The sequence below is a fragment of the Zosterops lateralis genome (genome assembly GCF_965231275.1).
Source record: "Zosterops lateralis genome assembly, chromosome: 14".
In the NCBI taxonomy this organism is placed as follows: Eukaryota; Metazoa; Chordata; class Aves; order Passeriformes; family Zosteropidae; genus Zosterops; species Zosterops lateralis.
This window is the reverse complement of record NC_139774.1, coordinates 9,386,231-9,392,969: the sequence shown is the minus strand read 5'-3', so window position 1 is coordinate 9,392,969 and position 6,739 is coordinate 9,386,231.

The following is a 6,739-nucleotide window of genomic DNA, read 5'->3' as shown; positions in this document are numbered from 1 at the left end:
AGCTCAGCTTATCTTCAGGGATTTTCAAACTCACCACACAGAAATGGAGCTCCTGCTGCCTGAAGCATTTGTGGAGCCAAGTGCATCCCAGTGCAGCACCTGTGGGTGCTGCAGGCTGACACTCCACACCTCTCCATGCAGGAGCCTCCAGACACAGCACGGAGAACATATCTATTTATCACACTGGTTTGGAGAAAGCCATTATTGTCCCCAGGGTATCTCCACTGGGAGCAGGGAACTAGGAGTGCAGAGCTGCTGTGATTTCACTGTCAGGACAGGTACAGCCAAAGATCAGTCAAAACACCAGGCAGCTTCACAGGAATTATTTGTTATCTCTGCTGCTTTCTTGTCTTTTTTTGTTCCCCAATATTATCCTTAAGTTTTTCAAGGGAGAGAAATTCCTGTTCTCTCTCTTCCACATATTCAAGGAAAGCATAATCTGTGCCAAAGCCTTAATAAATTTTATAGATATTTCAGGTCAGTTTTGGCTTTAAAATCCATCAAGGTAAATTTGGAATGAGCAGACTTCAGAGGAGCTGCTCCAGATTCCTTGAAAGCAGATTTACCCTCTCTCTGCCCAGTGCAATAGTGAGAACCACATCTTTGATGTTCCCTTTGCAGGCTGGATCTCCTCACTGACCCCCATTAGCTGTGATCTTCAATCAGCTTGACATCTCCCATGTCCCTGACATGGGAGGTACTGCAGGACATGAAGAACAGGCAGAGCAAGCACAAGGTTGGGCTGCAAAGGAGACTCCAGACCCTCCTGAGAGCTTCTCCCCATGGTCCAGCAGGATGCCAGGAGGGCTGCAAGGCCCACCAAGAGCAGATCCCCAGCTGCTCCCCAGCCCTCAGCACCACGGGCAGGATGCAGGGTGTCTGCAGGGAGCCCCTGGACGTGGCCACGGCCTGTTTGTGGCAGGGACACAATTCACTGTGTGGTTCAGGACTGCTGCTTCTGCCCAGGAGTGCTGCTCACTCTGGAAACATCCCACAGCACGTGCTCCACTCTGCAGGTCTTTCCACGCAGGGACACAGCAGATCTATTCCTGAGGGATCAAGATAGGAGAAGCAGCTCTTTCCCATTAAAAAAAACAACATTCCTAGACCTTCATGGCCAGTGTAGGAGAGGATGCATGTGTGCTCATCCCAGCTCCTGATTCACAGTGCTGTGGGTGAGCATTAGGAAGTGCAATTCTTTTTCCAGGACAGAGGCTTTCAGGACAAACTAGAGGTGAGAATATGAACACTGCTAATACTGCCTATAAATTCTTGCTGAATGTGTAACAGTGATAGTTTAGAATGAGTTTGGTTGGCCATAGGAACATATTTCAAGTTGCTTCAGACAAAATGCAATGAAAATTAATGCAATATATGTTCTCAACCTTCTGTAAGGCAATAGTCTCATCAAACAGAGATTCTGCTCCTCTGTCATCTTTGGAGGCAACAGACTATATAGAAAAAAGAAAACCTCTGGAGTCATCATTTCTTTAGGGTTTAGGTTCCCTCTATCCATTGCGGCCCCTCTGATTCAGCACTGTGTCACTTTTCTGCTTTTAGACTGCGTTTACTCTACTTTCTTCTAACCACATCAACCTGGGAGCATGAAAAGGAGGGAATCCAAGTCAGAAAAAATCCTGTTTAAGGCAAAAGTCCAACTCAAGGCAAGTTCCCTGGCACCCAGCCAAGCCTCCCTCCTTGTTTCTGATGGATCTGTGTTGCAGCAGCAGCAGCACATCTTTGCATGGTCTGTGAAATGAGCCTCATCAGGTCTTACCAAGTCATCCAACCACCCCACAATACATTAAAACATATCACATCACTTATAACCTGTAGCTGTAGACAAAGAGCCTGCGTAAACCCACTCTTCCCTCAAAGAAAACCAGACGCACTTGCAAGACCTTCAATTACCCCTTAAGCCTCCTCCTCTTCCCTGCTCCACTCATCCCTGAAGTCCCTGGAAAACAGATGGTCCTTGCAGCCTGCCTGTGAGTTTTATAAACCTGATGGACCAAATGAGAGGAAGCACGTTTCAGAAAGCAGGGCTGTGATCAGGGTGCCCTCTCACCTACTCCCTGAGGCACCACTGACTTTTGGTCTGAGCCCCTCCAGTGCCCTCTGCTGCTGCAGGTCCCTCTTCCCCTCCCTCTCTTTATTACCCAGGTCATGAAATGGTGAAGGCTTTGCAAGCTCTGCTCCAGACCTGAAATTTCACCCAGAAACCTCATGGCAGCTGTGCTGATCACAGAGCTCTGCATGAAATTCACCTTAAGGAGAGGCAGCTGCAGACTGTGAGAGTTCCCTGAGCTGTTAATTCCCCAGGAACTGCAGCATGGACACGTTGGAGACAAAGAACCACACTCACATCCCTGAGTATTGGCAACTAGGAGCTATGTCCGAGATGTACCTGCTGCACCCTGGGTAATTCACACACTCCTGAGAAGGAAGAAGGCTGAACTCCTCTCCTGCAGATGCCCCAGGGAAACATATTCACTTGTCTTTATTTGACTCACTGGATACATACACAGTGCTGACATATTTCTTCATGGAATAGCCTGCTTTTACTCTTAGGTTTTGCCTCCAGGAACTCATCATCATCATTAGGCACGTTTCCTCTAAAACCACCACCTGCATGTTGCAGGTAACTTGTTCCCAGTAACAGGGAAAAGCCACTGCATGCACAAATGTGGGACCACTGACAAGAGCAATGGAGCAGCTCAGGAACAAGCACTGCAGACATTGGCATCTAACTCTCATCTGTAAGGGTTCTTGGATTAAACATATGCCACAAATATGAATATCTTCAGCTCAGAGTAATGACAAAACTTATAATCAGCTCATAAAGTGGACTTTCATCAGCTCTTCATGTGGCTTTGCTGGATGTGAGACTGATGCAAAATGACTCATTCAGGAGCTGTGCCTCAGGTGCAGCAATGGTGGGGCAGAAGCAGGAAAAAGGATGGATTTTTCTGGTTTAATGTAAATCTCAGTTTGTTACAGAATATCAAATATCTCTTACAGATTTATCTTCCTACTGCAGCTCCCAGAAGAAAGTCCATTTCCAGTTTAACCAAATGGGCACTGAGAGGTTCCTGTGTTGGGTAATGAACCCTGGGTCGCTTTTTTACAGGACAAGGATGCCTGTGCAAGTGCCTCAACTCTGAGGTCACCACATTCTGCACAAGGACATAAAATCTCAGCCGAGCTCTACTTCCTTCCTGGTTCTGTGGTAACAGAAGGGAGAAACAGCAGTGATCTCCAAACCCTCTTTGAACAGAGGGCTCAGACAGTGTGCTTTAATGAGCTGCTATCACCCTGACGGGAGAGCTGAAGTATTTCAAGACATCTCTCAGCAGCTGCATTGCAAAAGTTAATGATCTGTTCATTGCAAGAGCACATACAGATTCAGGCTGGATGATATGGAGTCAGCCTTCTTGCCTTGTATCTTTTGATATTAACCTTTTCCTGGTATTTGACCTTAGAAATGTCACCAAGGAAAGTCACCAGCATAAAGAGGGATTGCAATGGGGTGGTGAACTGCATGTTTATGGAGTCCAAGTAGAATGGATATAGTTATGGATGTCATCACAAATGAGTCTTCTTGCTTCAAACCTGAGACTGATTTTCCTCAATCCTAGGCTGATAGATCAATGCAGCTAAAGAAAGGTGACTGATGTAAAAAAAAAAAACAAAAATTGTATGTCATAAGAAAAGCTAGACTAGCAAGACCTGAACTAGCTTTGTTTCCATGAGTGGACAATGCTACAAACCAAAGCAGTATAAAAACTCACTAGGTCTGAGATGGGAGTTTATAGGAAAAGAATTGTTTTAAAACACTTAAGTGTTAACAGAGAAAACAGGACTGTGCTCACATCTCCAAATTTTCCCAAAAGAACACTTGAATTTGCAGTCAGGAAGTTATTGAGAGAAAAGTTTGTTATATAAAAGAACACCATGTGAGTCAAAGGTAGGTACTTAGATGCACAGAACACAAGATCATCATCATCAAAAGCTGTTTGCTAATGTACAAGTATTTCAGTTTGTTGAAGTAATTTTGAAGTGTTTATATGAGAAGAAGAATCTCAGCAAACTGCTTTGAAATCACCTCTAAGCATCAAGAACAGAGCACTTGAGCCTCTGAGTTGGCAAACAAGGAAACTTCAGGAAACAGAAGTTTGGAGTAGCCAAGGACATTTCTCCATAGAGGGAAAATTAAGTAGCTAGGACGAGAAATGGGAAAGGCTCTTGGGCATGTCTGTGAAAACAGCCTCTTCATAGATCTATGCCCTTGAGGACAAATAACTTTCAAGTACTCTTGCAAATATCTGAGCAGAGGAATACAGAAAAATGAGAACTATTAAAATGGTTGTGACTAACTAGAGAACTCCTTGGCATAAACACAGCTCTTCTCAGCAAAGTCTGAAGTACTCCTTTGCTGAGTGGATGAGTTTTTGCAGGAGCTGAAGCTCTAAGCCTACCTAGAAAGGGCAGTTGCTATTGGCATCCCAGTAGATGATCTTGCATTCCCTGATCCAAGGCCTGTTAAAGCCATGAAGAAATCCTTCTGGAGGCACTAAATCTGGCATTTGATGCTTAAATGACTTGCATTTTCACTGATATTCTGTGGGAAGTTTAGGAATAATAAAATTGTTTAAGGGAGACATTTATTTTATTGCATGAGGTAAAACGAATGCATGGTGCAATATTTTAAAATTCATATTTTTAAAATGTCACACTTTAGTTCTTGAGAAAGGCTTGCTTTTCCAGAACCTCACATGTGTCATGCAATTCATTGTGAAACACGTTTCATTTTTAGACAGAAAACCCTTTCACTGTCAGATTCACATGGGTAGAAAATTTTGTTTCCCTGGATGCAGGGACTCCAGACAAGTATCAACAACCAGAACCCAGAGCATTGAGAGAGCTCTTTCTGTTGAGTGGTCTGGTGGATATTCAACTTTCCAAACCATTAACAGTGGCTGAAATCCACAACAAAATACATACAAAACATGTTCTCCTGAATTTTGTATGTACCTTGTTGATCAGCCTGGCACAATGAAAAGGACATGGTTTCATGCCCACATGCAGAAGCAAAACTGTGTCACCCTCCCTGCAGTAATCAGCCATCTCTCATCCCCAGGTCCCACACCTAACATGTCCCCAGTAATATGGAGATTTTGAGTGAGTCACAACTATCATGGAGTCATCGACTCAGAAAATAGTTTAAGGGACTTTCAAAGGTCATCTAGTCCAGGTGTCCTGCAAGGAGCCTTCAACTACATCAGGTTTCTCAGAGTCCCATCCAAAGTGACCTTGAATGTTCCCAGGTATGTGACATCTGTCACCTCCCTGGGCAACATGTTCCATTTTGCCTTGCCCCAAACACTGCTGTCAATATTGAGATGCTTCAGGAGTTCATCTCAGATGTGGAAGAAAAGGAAAAAAAGGAACATTAAATAAACATTTACGGCTTCAAGCTGAATCTCCTGCCAGGTGCATGCAGCCAGGGGCTGAGGTTTGCACAGTGTCTCTGAACAAGACTTGCCAAAAGGACAAGCAAAGGCTTAGTGCACCTGATCCTGCAAAGTGGCCAGAGCTCAGGTCCCAGTTCTGCAAGGCAGTGAAATGAAGATTTAACTGTAAGCACATGAATAGTCTCTCCCACTTAGTTGAAGCTCTTTTCCAGAACGCATTTAAAATGAGATTAGACAGAAAACCAGAAATTAAAAAAAAAAAAAAAAAAAACCAAAAAAAAAACCAGGTTCAATTCCCACAGAAAGTGGGAAACAGAGAAAGAAGACTAATGCATGTTTATCATTTCTAAAATGTGCATTCGCAGTGGTGATTGGCTTGGAGAAAGAGCTCCTCTGGGTCTGAGCTGACAACGTGCCGTGTTTCTGCCAAGTCCCCCAGTGCCTGAGGAACTATAGCTGATTTTTTCTGGGTCAGGGAGGAGAAGGGGAAAGAAAAAAGCTTTTTTTATTTGGGGCAGGAGGGGTGGGGGATGGTGTAGGCTTTTACAGGTCAGCAGAAAGAAATATTTCCCAAGTGTTGCAAGATTTTTTCTCAAGGTACTTGGTCCCTGGAAGTTCATGTGCTGTGGTCCTTGCTGCACCCTTTGAGCGACTTCCCAGTTGGTTTTGCCTTCAGGAGCACCCTGGAAGCTTTCACATATAAACAGAACCGGGGCTTCTTCCAAAAGGAGCCATGGAATTTAATTAACTCTACTCCATGTTTGCAGTCCTGTGATTTCTCTTACCTTTAACGTGAACTCACATATGGATTAAAGTGAAATAAACCCTACAGTTTGAGTTCAATTCAAAGCTGATTAGAAACATGTATTACCTTTCCTTGACCCGGCAGTGGGAAGGGAAGTTATTACAGTTCTTTAGTGAGTTTGTAAACTCTTTACTGCTGTGGCAGTTTTAATCCTGCTGAGAGAAAATTTGATCTCGACAATAAATTGCTCCCATTTTATTCTAATATTTTACAATCATAGGTTTAGATAGCAAACAAGCATCATGTTCCTTTGGAATCAACAAGTGAGGGTATTACCAGAATCCTCATGGCATTAAACAATAAATAGCCATGAAATGAAATGAATGTTTCAGATCATGCAGGTTCTAATATGCCGATGCAGAAAAATTTGGAAATTTTAATGGTTTTATTACACCATGACTCAGAAAAAAGGTGCATGTCTGAACTGATCCTGGATTTCCAGATAAAACAGCAGCTCTTC